The sequence below is a fragment of the Pongo abelii genome, chromosome 15 (assembly GCF_028885655.2).
Source record: "Pongo abelii isolate AG06213 chromosome 15, NHGRI_mPonAbe1-v2.0_pri, whole genome shotgun sequence".
Lineage (NCBI taxonomy): Eukaryota > Metazoa > Chordata > Mammalia > Primates > Hominidae > Pongo > Pongo abelii.
This window is the reverse complement of record NC_072000.2, coordinates 43761966-43778818: the sequence shown is the minus strand read 5'-3', so window position 1 is coordinate 43778818 and position 16853 is coordinate 43761966. Positions and strand designations below refer to the sequence as shown.

General features: G+C 35.7%; 1 long non-coding RNA gene across 1 annotated transcript in view; it reads right to left on the bottom strand.

The window, feature by feature from the left end:
- LOC129049888 (uncharacterized) overlaps positions 1 to 16853 on the bottom strand; it is a 602992-nt gene that overhangs the window by 276290 nt on the left and 309849 nt on the right. The window lies entirely within an intron of this gene.

The window sequence follows — 16853 nt, the reverse complement described above, 5'->3', positions numbered from 1 at the left end:
ACAAAACTTTGTATATATTCAAAATTTGTCCATATAGTAAGGCCACAAAACAAATCTTAATAAATTTCAAAGGACTGAAGCCAAACACAGTGTGTCCTCTAGCTTCAATGCAACTCAAATCAAAGCAAACAGAAAACTAGAAAAACTAAATATTTTTAACACTAAGAAACCATTAAATGGCTAATGGCTCAAAGAAATCATAACTGAAAATAAAACATATTTTGAATAATAACAAAATTCTGCAATACTGAAAATTTTCAGATACATTTAAAACTCTACTTAGAAGGAAATTTATAGACCCAATTGCATGCATGAACTGAAAAATAAGAAAAATTAAAAATTAGTGATTTTAGTATCTATATCAAGAATTTAGAAAAAAACAGTACCCTAAACACTTCAGAAAAGAAGAAAATAAATAATAAAATAAACTTATAATAAAAGAATAAATAAAGCCAAAACTCAGTTTTTTGAAAGTCCTAAAGTGAAAAATCTCTAGTAATCACCAATGGAAAGAGAAGATATAGATAACCAGTATAAGGAATTCAGAAAGATGAGCTAACTACAGATGTTGCTACTGTTAAAAGAGATAAAAGTATATTATAAATAACTTAAGCGATATATTTAAAATCTTAGATAAAACAGTCACTTCTACAAAGATATGTTACTAAACTGTTTAAAGAAGAAAGAAAAGAAAAAACTGCAGTCTTTCTATTACTCCATAGGCAACCTTCCCTCAAACTTTCCTGTCAAACATTTAAGAACAAGTAATTTCTATCTTACAAAAGCTCCTCCAGAGATTTTAAAATGACAGAACGCTGCTCTTTTTACTGTGTGAAGCTAGCATAATCTTTATAATGAATCTATAAAGGACAAAACTGAAAAAGAAACGTTCAGTTCTTTCTAATTCATATATATATATGTGTATATATATATATATATATATATATATATATATACACAAAAGTTCTAAACAAAATTATTCAAAACAAACATAAAAAATTTTACCATGGATAGTATAGCAGAACCAACTTAATTTATCACTGAAATGCAACATTGATTTAACATTAGAAAATAAACTAATGCTATCTCCACATCAGATGATTAAAGGAGAAAGGTTATGCCATCATGTTAATAGATGCAGGAAAAAAATAATAGATAAAATTCAACATTTTTAATTATATTGTTTGAAAATGTATTTGATAATGATGTGTCAGTGTATGTTCATTGATTGTTAGCAAATATATCACTGTTGCAGGATGTTGATAATTGGGGAGTGCTGTGGACTGAATTGTGTCCCCCCAAAATCATATATTGAAGCCCTAAACCTCAATGTGATGGCATTAGAGATAGGGCCTTTGGAAGGTGATTGGGTTTAGATGAGGGCATGGGGGCGAGGTCCTCATGATGGAATTAGTGCCTTTATAAGACGAGACCAGAGTGCTCATGCTCTCGCTCTCTCTCTCTCTCTCTCTCTGTGTGTGTGTGTGTGTGTGTGTGTGTGTGTGTGTGTGTGTGTGTGTGTATCTCCACCATATGAGGACACAGTGAGAAGGTGCCCATCTGCAAGCCAGGAAGAGGGCCCTTACCAGGAACTGAATCTGCTAGCACCTTGATCTTGGACTTCTCAGTTTCCAGAACTTTGAGAAATAAATGTTTTTTGTTGAAGCCACTCAGTCTATGGGTAAATCTGAAGTATCATCTAACTAGCATGGGATCCAAAGTAAAAAATACAATTTTTTTAAGAGTTGAGCTTCATGACAACTGTCATCTGCTATTTGGACAGTATTTACTATCTTCATTTGGTTCAAGGAAGTCAGCCTTCCATCCTTGGAAATAAATTCATAAAATATATGAAAGGAAGAGACAGGTCATGGGGACTAAAGCACAATGTTGTCAGAGGTAGTGATTCCCAGGAGTTTTAGCCTCAGGTTCTGGAGCCAGGTGAATGAGTCTGTATCTCAGCTCTGCAGAAAGAGACAGAAGGAAAAGGAGGGAAGAAACCTTTGATAGCTCTAGTATCCTATTATTACATATAGAACAATTATTCTATTATATATGTAAAATGAGATAAATTGATCTTAAAATTCCATAATTTTAAAAATTTTCTATCTCACCACTAATGGGACAAAATATTGCTTTGCTGAGATAATGGACTTACTTTTATTGTCAACTTTCTATTCCATGTACTCTGATAACAAACATTATTTTTATAATCCATGTCAAACTACCTTCTTCAAGAAGTTCAGGTTGGATATAAACACAAACATGAAGCTGTGACTTGAGTTACACTAAAAAGCTCAGGCCAAGGCAGAACAACTGAATAATCAGTGTCAGGGCTAGGTCTTGGATGGCACTGGGATATATCAAGGAAGACAAGGAAAAGTTTAGCACAGAGGTAGACGAAAGTAAAAAGCTATATCATGTAATTAAATAACTGAGTAAATACCTGGATAAGTACTTTGAGATGACCATATTAAGGTAAGTCTAATGCCAGGAGTTGCATATAGTTGGATAAAAGGGCCATTAGTCAGAATTTTATGCTGAATCCAAAATCAGAGTGTCTCTTCAAGTAACAACAGAACAGTATAGATCCAAGTATAGAGAAAGTGTGAAGATTCAGACAGGCAGAGCAAGTGTTGTGGAAGACTGTTATCATATCACTGAAGAAATTATGTTAGAGCAAAGGTTAATCAGACAACCTCTGTAATATATCCCTTCCATACTCAGGGCTAAAATTTCATGGCCTATGGTATTTCCCATGCTAAATGATGTTCAACCGCTTTGTCCAATAGGGCCTAGCAGGGGTTTTGCAGTAAGATCAAATGGCAATATCAAGATTCCAACAACAAAATACTACCATTCTAGAAATGTCTCAAATTTGAATATAAAAATCCCATCTATTGTAAAATTGTCTATGATAAATTGAATATAATTTTTTTTTTTTTGCAAATTAAGGATGAAATTTAAAATCCCAAAGTCCAGACTCGAACTATCTCACCTTTGTGGATTAATTAACATTCAATAATTATCTCCCATCCCAACCTTGTAATTCTCCTCAATCTCAGCTGTTATAGTTAGGGTTCTTTTATCAAATGAGGTTCTGGCTCTTTTACTGGAATCAGTGTGTAGTCCTTTAGGAATTATGTTGTTGAATTATTCAATAAGTTTCTCTTGAGCCTTGCTTTAAAGAATTCAAAGTGTAGTAAGACAAGATTTTTGCAGTTCTGTTCTGATACTCTCCAAATTTAGAAAATAAGCCAATTCCCAGGCCATAGAAGTATTATTAGAAGCAGTTAGGAATGCAGTTGGAGTCAGTTTACCTCAGTTTTTTTTTTTAAATCCAAGAGCTGTGAACATAAACACAAATGGAAGAGCTAAATTTTTATAAATTTAGACTGTGCTAATTTTGTTTACGTTATCTTAGAAGGGGTAGAAATCCATCAATACAAACTATTCTGTAAATAAGTGACATTGGAAACATGAATGTATTTTCTCAACCTATAGAAAATTTAGAATGCTGATAGACCATACTAATTCTAATTTGAAACGTCTTTCTTTTTCAACCAGCATATTTCCCCCCAGTACTGAATTAAATGAGGAGTCCAGCTGAAACTACTGTGTTCACTTTCTCATGAGCAGGCATTTTCAGTTCTATATCACATTGGCTATTTCCCCTGCCTCTTGTAAATTTCTTCAGGACTATCTCACCTGCTTCCTAGGGAGCATGTTTTCTCATGCAGCCATCCCTGTAATGTGCTGTGACACAATGATGTGCTGTGAATGGCTTACTCATGTACTGAGTCTTGTGTCCTCCAGGCAAGTCATAGCCTTAGCACATTTACTCCACTGAGCAGCAAGATACATTATCATGTTCAATATGTGTAATGACATGAGAAAGGTTAGGAAACACTGAAATCGATCCAGAACCAAACTGAGAACACCTAATGAGGTATCTCCTGAGTCTGCAGACAGGCAATACGAATACAAGATTATTCCCTTTCTTAATCTTCAATGCCATATACAGTGAAACACAGTTTGGGACAGTCAATCTCACTGTACCTGGCCAGGTCTGTCAAATTACATCTCGAAGAACTACATCAAATCTCAGTGGCCCTCACGGGACTCAGCTGAAAAGCAGTAAATACTCTTCTGCATTTTACATGCAGAATATATTTTCTCTATAACCAGTCCTTGCCCCTGTTGCTTCAGATTTATAGGATGGTTTGTAGAGTGACCATATAATTGATCAAACACTTTTGGTCATAAAATGAAACACTTAAAAACATTATCTAAGTTTTCCCTGAGGAAACTGGCATATATAGCCACCCTAGCCATTCAGAAGCAAGCCAAAAACTAGGCGATAGGTTAATTTGGTAAAGTGAGACCCTGAGAATGTGTCCTGACCAGGAACTAGGATTGCTTTCCTAAGGATGAGTCCGGGTGCCACCAACAAGGGGAAGTTCAATGGCCCAACGAGGGAAGATCATCACTTAGAAGCAAATAGTTACCAATGGTTCTCCATCTTTATCTTCTACTTCTCAACAATTTTTGACATGTTTCATTCTTTTCTCTGTTGAAAATCTCTCTGTACGACTAGTTAAACGCTCTTATCAGATTTTTCTCCTACTTCACTGCTTGAACTTCCTCAGTTGTCTTTGTTAGCTCCTCCTCCCCCGTCAGACTTTTAAATGTTGGATTGCCTTAAAGGACTCCCTCAACCTTTTTCTTAGTGCCATCTCCCCTTAAGTGACTTTTCTTCCTACCAAATGGCTTAAAACAGTATCTATGCCAATGGTCCTCCTAGTCATATCTCCAGACCAGTCAATTTACCTTTGCTACAGATTAATAAACTACTTAACTTGTCATCACCACTGCATCTTAATAAAACCCAAGTAGGACACACTTTCTACCCTGTAAACTGTACTTATCCTCAAAGTGTACTTATTCACCAAAACTCACCGAATGGCTCACTATTCATATGGTTTCTTAAACCTAACAACTTGGATTGATACTTGATTATTCTTTTCTTTCTCCTCACACTCAACAACCAATTTACCAATTACTTTCTGTCTCTATCTCAAATATACATCACCTATTGGGTCATTTCTCACTTTTTCCATTGCTAGAACCCTAGTCCAAACCACCATCACCTCTCACTGGAACACTACATTAACTTCCCAACAGATATCCCTGTCTCTCGCTCTCTCCAATGATCCATCCTCTACAGTGTTTTTCTGAATTTATATCACAATTTTCTTCTTTTCTCAACACCATTGGCATACCATCACAACCAGAATAAACTTCTACCATGGCTCCTAAGATCGTGTGTATTCTGGCCCTTACCTACCTCTCTGATCTAATCTCTCTCCATGTTCACTACACTCTAGCCATACTGGCCTTACTTCTGTCCCTTTAATAGCCAAATGTTGTTCGCATCCCCAGGGCCTTTGATCTTGCTGTTCCTTCTGTTAGGGATGCTATTCTCCAGGATTTTTGCACATCACTCAAGTTCCAACCCAATTTTCTCAGAGATACCTTTCTTCACTGTGCTAAAGTGGCTCCCTTCCATTGTATGTCCTATTTTACATATATATTTACATATGTGTGTATGTATTTGTGTGTGTGTATAAAAAACACTTTTCAACTCCTGAAAATGTGGGCCAATGTAACCTCCTGGATGCAGGAATTCTGAATTATTCACTGCTTAAAACAGTACCTGGCACCTAGTAAGTACCATTAAATATTTCTGAACTGACAGGTATGGGATATCTGTCATTCTGAAAAGCATAACTAAAATTCATGGAAACACTACCTACATCTCAAAACTGTATGCTCAGATTTTTATTTTCACAATCAATTTCAACTCTGAACTTTTTGTTCATTCCTCAGTTCATTTTTCATCTTCTTCCACAAGACTGATACAGCTTTATTTCAACTCTTAAAATAGCTACCATCATAGACTAATAATATCCGCAAGTTGGAAAATTTAAAATATGCTTGTTTTTATGTACCATCACACTTAAAAATATTTATGCAATTTCTGGTCCATCTTCGTTCTTTAGTTCTTTGCTGGCCAGTGGAACACAGATATAGGTCTTGCAGATCTCCTTCTCTAAATATAGTTTCTTGGTCTTGTTGCCACCACCACATACCTCTCTTGCACCCATACCTCTCATAAATGCCAACATCTGAGAGTTATGGAAAATAGGAAAAAGCGTAAAATAATTTCTTTCTTAACATGCAGCTATACTTGTGCATTCCCCGCCTATGGCAAAGAATGCACAGATCTCGGGGATGCCAATGCTATATACACTTGCCTCCAAGCTCTCAGTAACTAGGCTTTTTTTACTCACAGCTTCACAAATATATGCAGGCACCTTGGAAATTTAATACCATATTACCATTTTAAAATTATATTTCTTAAAGGTCTGTTTCCCATTTTTAGGGGGTGGAAAGAGACTGACTTTTTTGTTGACAAAAATACTATATAAAACTATATAAAAACAAATTTGCTTCCTAAGTCTTTTCCACTGGTTAAGTAGAATCTGGTTATATAAAAAAATCTACAAAGACACTTTTCTGTATTTCTTATTCTTTTGTCACATTTCACTTTTCTTTTGTAACTGTATAAACCAGAGTGCTTCCTGGGAGACATATTAAGGAAATTAAATTCAGATTTAAATTATATTTTATGAAAACCACTCCTTCCAAGTAAACGACAGTAGACCAGGGGTTATTCAAGATCAGAGTTTAAGCAGACTATAGCTTCTGATTTTGGCAGCCTACAATTGCAAGTAGGTTGCAAAAAATGTAAAATTAGGGTTTTGAAGATACATTAGCACTCACATGTTCACTGCAGCAGTATTTACAATGGCCAAGACGTAAAAACAACCTAAATGACCATCTACAGATGAATGGATAAGGAAAAGATGTTATATACATACAATAGAATAATATTCAGCCTTAAAGAAGGAAATTCCCCAGCATGAGACAACATGGAGCTAGGTGTAGTGGTGTGCTTCTGTAGTCCCTGTGCCTATAGTCCAAGTACCTCTAGAAAGCTGAGGAGGTAGCAGGGCTTGAGGCCAGGAATTTGAGGTTTTAGTGCACTGTGATAATGCCTGGGACATGGATGAACCTTGAAGATATTATGCTAAGTGAAAAAAGCAAGTCACAGAAAAACAAATAATGCATGATTCTACTTAGTATCAGGTATCTAAAATAGTCAAACTCATAGAAGCAAAGAGTAGAATGCTGATTAACAGGGGCTAGGGAGAGAAAGAAATGAGGAGCTGCTAATCAATGTGTGTAAAATTTACTACATGAGATGAATCAGTTCTAGAGATCTGCTGTCCTACATGGTGCCTAGGGCTACCAATACTGTATTGTACTACAAAAAAAATCTGTTAGAAGGGTAGATCTCAAGTTGTGTTCTTACTACAATAAAAAAAAAATTAAGGTTTAGCCTATGTATCAGCACTGTGAAAGGGCTTTTATTTTATTCTTTTCCTTTCATTTAAGGGCACTGTCTAATTTGGCAAAGGCATAGACAATTTACATTTTTCCAGTTATGTAAGGAGTTATGTGTGGAAAGTTGGCTTAAATAAGTATGTTTCATTTCAGTGTTATTTCAGCTTCTCTTGTGGATGGTGCCTGAACTGCTTGGCTGTTCTGTCTCTAAATCTAGCTCAGGTTTTACTACCTTGTTGAGCCTTCGCTCTGTTCACCACAAATCGTACCAGTTATGCCGGCACCCTTGGGCTGCCTATACACAGCCAATTGACCTCAGAGCTGGTTTTTCTACTGTGCTAAGCCCACTCACAGGACATATTTCATACCTATTTGATATATCAAGTATAGTCTTGAGAGCAGCTAGACCAATACTCAGGAACTTCACCAGAGAGAAGAGGTTGGAGAATGCTAGTAAGAGATCACCGCCTCAAAGGAAAGAAAAACCAGAAAGACATGAGACTAGAAAAACAGGAGGCCAGAGAGACACAGATAAGTAAAGATAGAGATTGAGGGAGGACGTCAATTAGCAGTACAGTGAATCAGGCACTATTTTTAACATGGTATTATTCCCAGATATAAAGTGACCCAGATAATAGAAAAACAGAATTGTAAAATGATTTAGTTGTTTAAAAGTAATGCTAATCAAGTTATATTCTTAAAGCACATACTATTTATATCTAATTATTTTGCATGAAAGTACTGCATATTGTTAAATGCCAAAGAAACCTAAATGAGTTTCAGTTGGTTAAAACAATAAATGCAGCCTGTCTGTGCTCAGTCCTCATGGCCTCAGCATTTGCTTCTCTAAATTGGCTCATCGAGTATGACTGCACCTTAGAGAAAATCTGATTTCACTGCAAACCACAGGAAGAGTATCAATTCAGAGATGAAGAATTTCTTTAGAATAATCCAGTTGATAAAAGCAGAATATAAAAAGTTTTAAGTACAAAGAAGGAATTGTTGGACCAGGAAAAATAATAATAATAATTGGTTTCAGCTTTAGTTCAAGTTTGCAAACAGGAAAACTTATTAGTCATTTTAGGTATTTGATTTCTACAAATGACAAATCCTTTTATTTCTATTTGCTTCCATCTAGATGCATATAATAAAGAAAAGGATTATGATAATCCATTTTAATACCATCACACAATAATAGAAATCTTTTTACCCAAGCAACCAAAATTTTCCAACTGGAAAAAAAAAACCAGTAGGAAAAATCAGAAGCACATATAGCTAGGAGTAGGAGGATGGCAAGTAACAAGAAAGCAAAAACCCTTTGCAAATACTTCTCACCTATATTTTTTATTATCTCAGCCAAAAGGAAGCCTATCTTTTCCATTCCCTTTTTTGCAAAGCTATCCTTATTTCTTTCTAGTTATTCCCACCTTCTAATGGTCACTGTTTCATTTGTTGAGAAAACAAAATTATATGCTTAAATAACACACACAAAGTTTTTCATTAGTAGAGTCCCATTAGCCCCAGACTGTAAGAAAATAAATGCAGTATATTAAACTTCAAGCTGAAGTAATGCCTTTAAGATTGCTGTGCCTTAATTATTCTTTTAGTCTAGTCCTAGTAGGCTTTGTGTGCTTGTATATTTATATGTGTGTATGTGTATTTATATCAAATTTTATTCTTCAGGAGGTTGCAAAAATGTAAAATTAATATATTATTGAAAAATTGTATTGCAAGAAAACACCTATTGTATGTGACTGAAAATAGTGGAAAATGTGCTTTTAATGTAGCAAATTTAAGGATTATGACATTACTAATGCATTGGGTGTTTTACTAAGCTAGCCTAGCCAGTAAGACTTAAATAATGTTGACCACAGAACCCATCCTAAACCATTCTTCTGAATAAAGGTGTGTTTATAAAATTAGAATAGATATTTCCTTTCTCTGTGACTCTAGTGGCATTAAGAACATCTAAAATTTAGAATTAAAAGGAGTGGACACTGTTTTTCTACCTACTCTAGAGAAAAAAGTAAGCACCAGAAGCCTGGGTAGAATTCAGTGCAGCATCCTGAACATCATGGCCAGAACCTGAGTGAAAACGTGAACACACCCGTCAGCACCCCTCATCCACAAGCAGGGCTCTTCAGTGCTTGCTTGGTGGCCTTCCAGCATTCTTCCCTTCCTGATTTTATCAAGAATGCATCCATCTCCAGCATAGTCCAGGTGTGGTGCCCCAGGTAAAGCTGACTAACTTTAGTTTCAGGGACTGCCTTTAATTTTTTTTAAAAGCAATTCCATTGAACTCAGTTTCCAGAGACTGGTCCAGGATGGTTATATGTGGTAGGCCATGGCCGGGCCTGCTGCACTAAAAATTGGGCCTGAAAAATGCAGTAAGAAATACAGCCTGGAAGAATATACCTAAATTTCCTTAGGTGGTAATAGGTGGAAACTAATAGTATATACTCCATTCTGAACCAAAATAGTATAAAAGGCAGAAAATCCAAGTGGCTTGGCAGATGTCCCACTTTGCACAAGCTTCAGAGACCACCAAATTTGGGTGTGCAGACTTCAAGAGTAGCAAAAGGAGACACTAGGGCTTTATGCTCTTAAAGAATACTTTATGTATACCTTCTCCACTGCCTCTTTGAGAGTACAAGAGTAAACAAAACTAAAAGTAAAATAAGCCAAGTCCTATGTATTGTCACCATTTCTCAAACATGAAATAGATTATTTGTTCTGGCCAGCTCTTGGAAGAGTCAATAGGACTGGTAAGTACAGAACAAGGAAGGACTGATGTTAGAGTGAGACCACCAAGCTACCTAGATAGCCTACTACCACTAGGATCAGGGTCACATGATCCATGGAATTTTAGGGAAAACTTCTTGGAAAACACATGCAATTTAAGGAGTGGGATGTTAAGACAGAAGGTTTGCCAGCTCTGCCAAATTCCTGTCTTACAGGACCACATATCAGCTGAAAGCTTCTAAGATGTGGGCATCTCTGTGGAGATTCTGGGACATTTGGGTGTAGAACACCCAAGTTATAAAGGGTTGGGACAAGGGTTTCTATGCAGAGCTGACTTTGTATGTGGCCTGAGTCTTTCCTCTGTAATTCTTTAGCTGTCATGGCATTCATAAAAATGCCCATGGACCTGGAAGCCTAGAGGGCAGGCCTTCTGGCCATAGGTTTACTAACCTTTTCACTTTCTGCCTTCTCTCCTTGGAGGACTCTAGGTGAAGGTTCCCAGCAAGAGTGGCCACCTCCTTCCCAGGGTCATCCTTAGGCCACAGTGCCAAGTAACGTCCCACTCCACTTGGACCAAACTGTTAACTCAAAACTAACGTGGATTAGGTAATGTGATTATTCAGCAATGCTATAATTAAAGATACTCCAAATTGGAGCTTAGGGAATCAGGATGGCTTGGTAAGCCCCACCTCATCCTTCTGCCACAGGTGATGGGCTCTTTCCCAATCTTACTGGCTATTCTATTGAATCATAAGTAAAGCTACAATTACAGGAGGGAGTCCCAGGCCCTCTCCTAGTAAAGAAGTGGCAGAAACATTTGACTAAGTGACAAAAGAAGGGAAGGAATTCAGCTCCAAAGTAGAGAAGGGCGGTGCTCTTTCACTCTCTTTACATAAAGAGAAGTTCCAGGTTTGTGGGGAGACCTCAATGATGTCTGTAATAATGATTGTCATCTTACTGATGTTTTGTGAGACACCTGGTACTGCTAACTTTGGGTAAACTCCACAATGGACAACAGAGGAAGAGAGGCACAGCATCATAGAGTCACAGAAATGTCTGGTATGACGCAGATCCTGCCTGGGGTGTATATGCAGTAGTTTAGGGACTCTTGCATTTAATAGTAAGAACATGCAGTACTATGATGTGCCTGTGAGCCAGATGGCCCCTGTCCCACTACATATCTCATGAGGCCCACACTCTTGGCGCCACACCACTCCACCTCTCCTGTTGCCCAGAAATTGTTCAACATTGATGGCAGAGTTGTCAGTGGTTCCACTTCCAACTGCAGAGATATTACGAAGGAGTGTTAAGGCAATAAGATATATGGCAGGCTAGAAAGTATGCTTCACAGATCACCCAGGAACCCAAGGATGAAAGGACATTTTCAGAGCTACTTAATGAGGCAACCGAGAACTTTGGACCCAAGACACACGTTACTTAGTTCTAACTAGGTTTAGCACACAACAGTGTACTTCAGTGTATCAAACTAGTGAAGGATAGTAAAGAAAATATTCTCCAATTTTTTTTTGGAGGGGGGAATCTTATAAAGAAAGTATATTTCTTATTAATTAATATTGGAATAAATGGGAAAAGTAAGTTATCCTTCTCAGCAGAAATGCCCTTATAAGGTTACCATAATTTAAACTTAATGCAACTGTTCTTAGTAGAGGCCAGTAAAATGAAGAGCTACCAAAATGAAGGGGTCACAAAGAGCAAACCCACTAAATTTAAATTCCACTTTTTAAATTCCAAGAGCCAAGCCCTCATTATCATTTGTACCAGTCTTTAAATCTAGATATCCCTTTTGGTCTGGCCATCTTCTACTTTAAGCCAGTGAAACATGAGTATAGAGATTAGATTGATAGCAGTTTTTTATAATGTTCTCTGTTCATTAATTGGTTAGGTGTTTATTAAAATTATATATTTATTGATTAACAATGTATAGACAACCATCTTACTTGTTTGACATTTTAAAATATTTCTAAATCTACACATTTATTGTATCAGGGAGACACTCTCTTTTATCAAATTAGTCAAAAGATAGAACCTAGGCAATAGTTTATAATAAAGATGGAAAAGGGAGAAAAGTTACAATTGGATAAATCCAAGAAATTAACTTGAAAATTCTATAAACTGTTATTACAAACATGAGGGAGTCTATCTTGTTTGCTAATATCATGTGTATCGTATGTATCCTCTATGAAGTACATAAAAATGGATAATTTTACATTGATTTTTAATCTATCATATTCACAAGCACTCAAGAAACTTAATATATCTTTGTATAAGCATGAATTATAACTATACTTGGGTTCAGTAAGAACCCAATTTTTTTAAAGCATCAGCAAACATTATATTATTTTATATTAGTTAAAAATGATGAAACAAAAATGGGAATTAATTTTATGTCATCAAATCTATCTAAATGAATGCAAATCCCTTATGAAATGAAATGACTAAGGAAAATCTCAAACTCCAGTGTAAAATTCTTAAGGTTTCAAAACAAATGCTTTATTCTGTGAAGAGAAACATTACATTTTCTCTTACTCATTACTGTATTCAGTGAAGCAATTCTGATTTTTTTGTGCATTGTATTATTATCAATGTGCATAGTGCTCTGAGATGACTTCTACAGAGAAACAGATGTCAATCTACCAATTGATATGAAGGCTTTCCATATTTAGTGTTTCCAAGGAAACCCTTCTCTCAGTATACACTCATTCAACACGTGAACATTGAAGAGATTGTTTCTCTGTGTGCATGTGAGAGGAAAATAAAATAGAAGTGTAAGTTAAAAACTCTAGAATCAAACATTAGTTTCATGACAATAAAGAGTATTGAGAGAATCAGCTAACCATACTGATTTAATTGAACACAACTAAGATGATGTTTGAAACAAGAGAAACTAGAAGAAATAAATATGCCCTAAGAAGCCTGGTTAGTGAAATATTTCAAGAGGGAAAGGCATTGTAAACAATACTAGAATGTCAATACAAAGAAGGGTGAGACAAGAAAACAAAATAAAATAACAGCAACAAATAAAGAACTGAAACTAAAGAAAAACAGAGGCAATGAATTACGACTAAAGCAAATCTACATGAGTTTATCAATATTTATTGATAGCAATGCTATATGAAGAAAATTGGCCAATGTGATCAATTCCAAAGATCAATGACTCAAGCAGCTGTTTAAAGACTTAAATGTTAGACCTAAAACCATAAAAACCCTAGAAGAAAACCTAGGCAATACCATTCAGGATATAAGCATGGGCAAGGACTTCATGTCTAAAACACCAAAAGCAATGGCAACAAAAGCCAAAATTGACAAATGGGATCTAATTAAACTCAAGAGCTTCTGCACAGCAAAAGAAACTACCATCAGAGTGAACAGGCAACCTACAAAATGGGAGAAAATTTTTGCAATCTACTCATCTGACAAAGGGCTAATATCCAGAATCTACAATGAACTCAAACAAATTTACAAGAAAAAAACAAACAACCCCATCAAAAAGTGGGCGAAGGATATGAACAGACACTTCTCAAAAGAAGACATTTATGCAGTCAAAAGACACATGAAAAAATGCTCATCATCACTGGCCATTAGAGAAATGCAAATCAAAACCACAATGAGATACCATCTCACACCAGTTAGAATGGCGATCATTAAAAAGTCAGGAAACAACAGGTGCTGGAGAGGATGTGGAGAAATAGGAACACTTTTACACTGTTAGTGGGACTGTAAACTAGTTCAACCATTGTAGAAGTCGGTGTGGCAATTCCTCAGGGATCTAGAACTAGAAATACCATTTGACTCAGCCATCCCATTACTGGGTATATACCCAAAGGATTATAAATCATGCTGCTATAAAGACACATGCACACGTATGTTTATTGCGGCGCTATTCACAATAGCAAAGACTTGGAACCAACCCAAATGTCCAACAATGATAGACTGGATTAAGAAAATGTGGCACATATACCCCATGGAATACTATGCAACCATAAAAAAAGATGAGTTCATGTCGTTTGTAGGGACATGGATGAAGCTGGAAACGATCATTCTCAGGAAACTATTGCAAGGACAAAAAACCAAACACTGCATGTTCTCATTCAATAGGTGGGAATTGAACAATGAGAACACATGGACACAGGAAGGGGAACATCACACACCGGGGCCTGTCGTGGGGTTGGGGGAGGAGGGAGGGATAGCATTAGGAGATATACCTAATGTTAAATGACGAGTTAATGGGTGCAGCACACCAATATGGCACATGTATACATATGTAACAAACCTGCACGTTGTGCACATGTACCCTAAAACTTAAAGTATAATAAAAAAGTCAAAATAAATAAATAAAAAGTTTTAAACTAGTCAAAACAATTGATGGCAATATCCTCCATTAAAAGTGTTTGATATCTAACTTCTTTGGTATATTCAGTAAACATCCACTATTATCATTCATTTATGAAAATTGTGAAGGTTTCTGAAATACTAGGACATGCATAAATAAAAGGCTACTTATAGTTATAATTTTATTAGAAGGTTTTGTGCTTTCATGTGTTTAATGTGAATGTTTAGCATTAACATTTTTACTGCTTAACATGTTTAATGTTCAATGAAACATTTGTGTATACATACACACACACAAACATTTCATTGAACATTTGAGAATACACACACATGCACATCACTTGAAAATGACACTGCCCCGCTAACACTCCTAACCCTCCAAGGGAACACTCCAGAATGAAATGATTAGCCTTCATACCTCCTACATCATCCCAGAAACATGCTAGCATCTAATACACTGCAAGTCATCATATACTTAGTCTTCTTTCACATACTTCTGAAGGACAACCCTGTGTAAGTTTACAGATTATGGACAGATGTTTCTTTTAAGACATGGATGTATCTTCATCATAGAGTAGCTCTATTAGTGAAGTTCAGTCCAATCTTTCAAATAAAATTTGCACTGATTTTATTTTCAGGGAAAACTAAGCTGCTTGCTTTCTTTCATAGCATGGTAATATAAACGTTAATAATTTTCTCCTTATGCTGATATAGTAGGCAGTGCACAAACTGACAGAATAAGTGTCATTGTGTCAATGAGGCTTTAGACCAATAAGTTATCCTTTCCAAGGTAAAGGTCTAAGACTTTTATCTATGCAGGCTGGACCAATGGTCTTTAATAACATTTAAATTCATAATAAAGCTGTGCTTTATGAAATAGATTAGATGTATGTAGGTGACCTCATCATGACTTGGCTCATCTATAACATGACCTCATCTCTATAATTTAAAGACAATTCTAAAAAAAAGAGCTAGTATACTAGGGATTGAAAATGACAAATCTTCATTCCCTAAAACAAAATTCAGCTAAGAGATGATAGCACTGGGATTCAAACAAATTGGGGGAAATTTATATTCATCTTGCACTAATATGATGAGAAGCATACATCATTTTGGCAATTTAAATTTCCCCATAAAAAATTTGGAAGTTCGTTATTTATCAATAACGTTATTTATCAATAATGTCGTTATTTATCAATAACGACAGCCAATATTTGAACTTTGCTTTAACTATTAAACACGTTCATAAGTATTATAAATGGGAAAGTTGATAAGTTCTGAAAGTTGACAGTTCTGAGACTCAAATTTAGATCTTTTTCTCCCAGTCTAGTGCCCTATTTGCTGGACTTGAGGCTATCCCCAGGATCTAGACCCAGATCCATTAATCATGTGCTGAAATGCTGGAGATTAACTCCTCTGGATTTCAGGGTCCTTATAAGTAAAATAAAAAGATTGAATTAAGAGATCTCGAAGCTCTGTTGTTTAAGTCTATGATTAGAATAACAATAAAAGAAATTAATGAAATATGAAATTATGTTTTCTAAATGGAGCCTAGTGATTTGCAAAACATGTGCTTGTCTATAGAACTAAGTAGTGTTGCAATATAGCAAGTAAAACATTTTGTGCATATTTCTTTATCCATAGCACATACTATCCAAACTCATAGGCCCCCTAGGAGGATTAATAGTAAACTAAAAAAAAAAATATAAACACATCTTGTAATTTCTTATGAGGTAGAGCCATATGTAATTCTATTGTTTTATAATTTTTTGTTACATATTCTGTTTTATAACAGATTTACTGAGCTATAATTCACATTTAACAGAAGTCACATTTTTAATATGTATAATTCAGTGACTGAAAATACTCTGCTTTCAGCCCTTTGCTCACTTAAAGCTTGTATCAATCTGCCTAAAAGAACATGTAGCTTCTTGGATCAGGGATTATAAAGTGGCAATCCTCACTTTTATTTTGTTCCTTAAAATGCTCCAGATGTATTCGGAGTCATTGTTAAAGTCCTGCATGTTGTAATTCACTGAAAAATGAAAAATTTAGGCCAAGAGTTAGTCCTTTGACACCAGCTGAACAGTCCTTCTTTGTATTTCTTTTTTTCATACCTTTTCCAGAAGCCTTTGTGATGACTGAAAATGACAAAGAGGGAGTGAAAGCAAATGTCAGCCAAAAGAGAGTTGAGTGGAGTAAGTTAAATGTTCTTTTCTAAAAGACCTTTAAAGTGTAGCAATTATAAGGAGTGAGAGATGAGTTATGAGTCAGGAATTGTGCTCTGAATC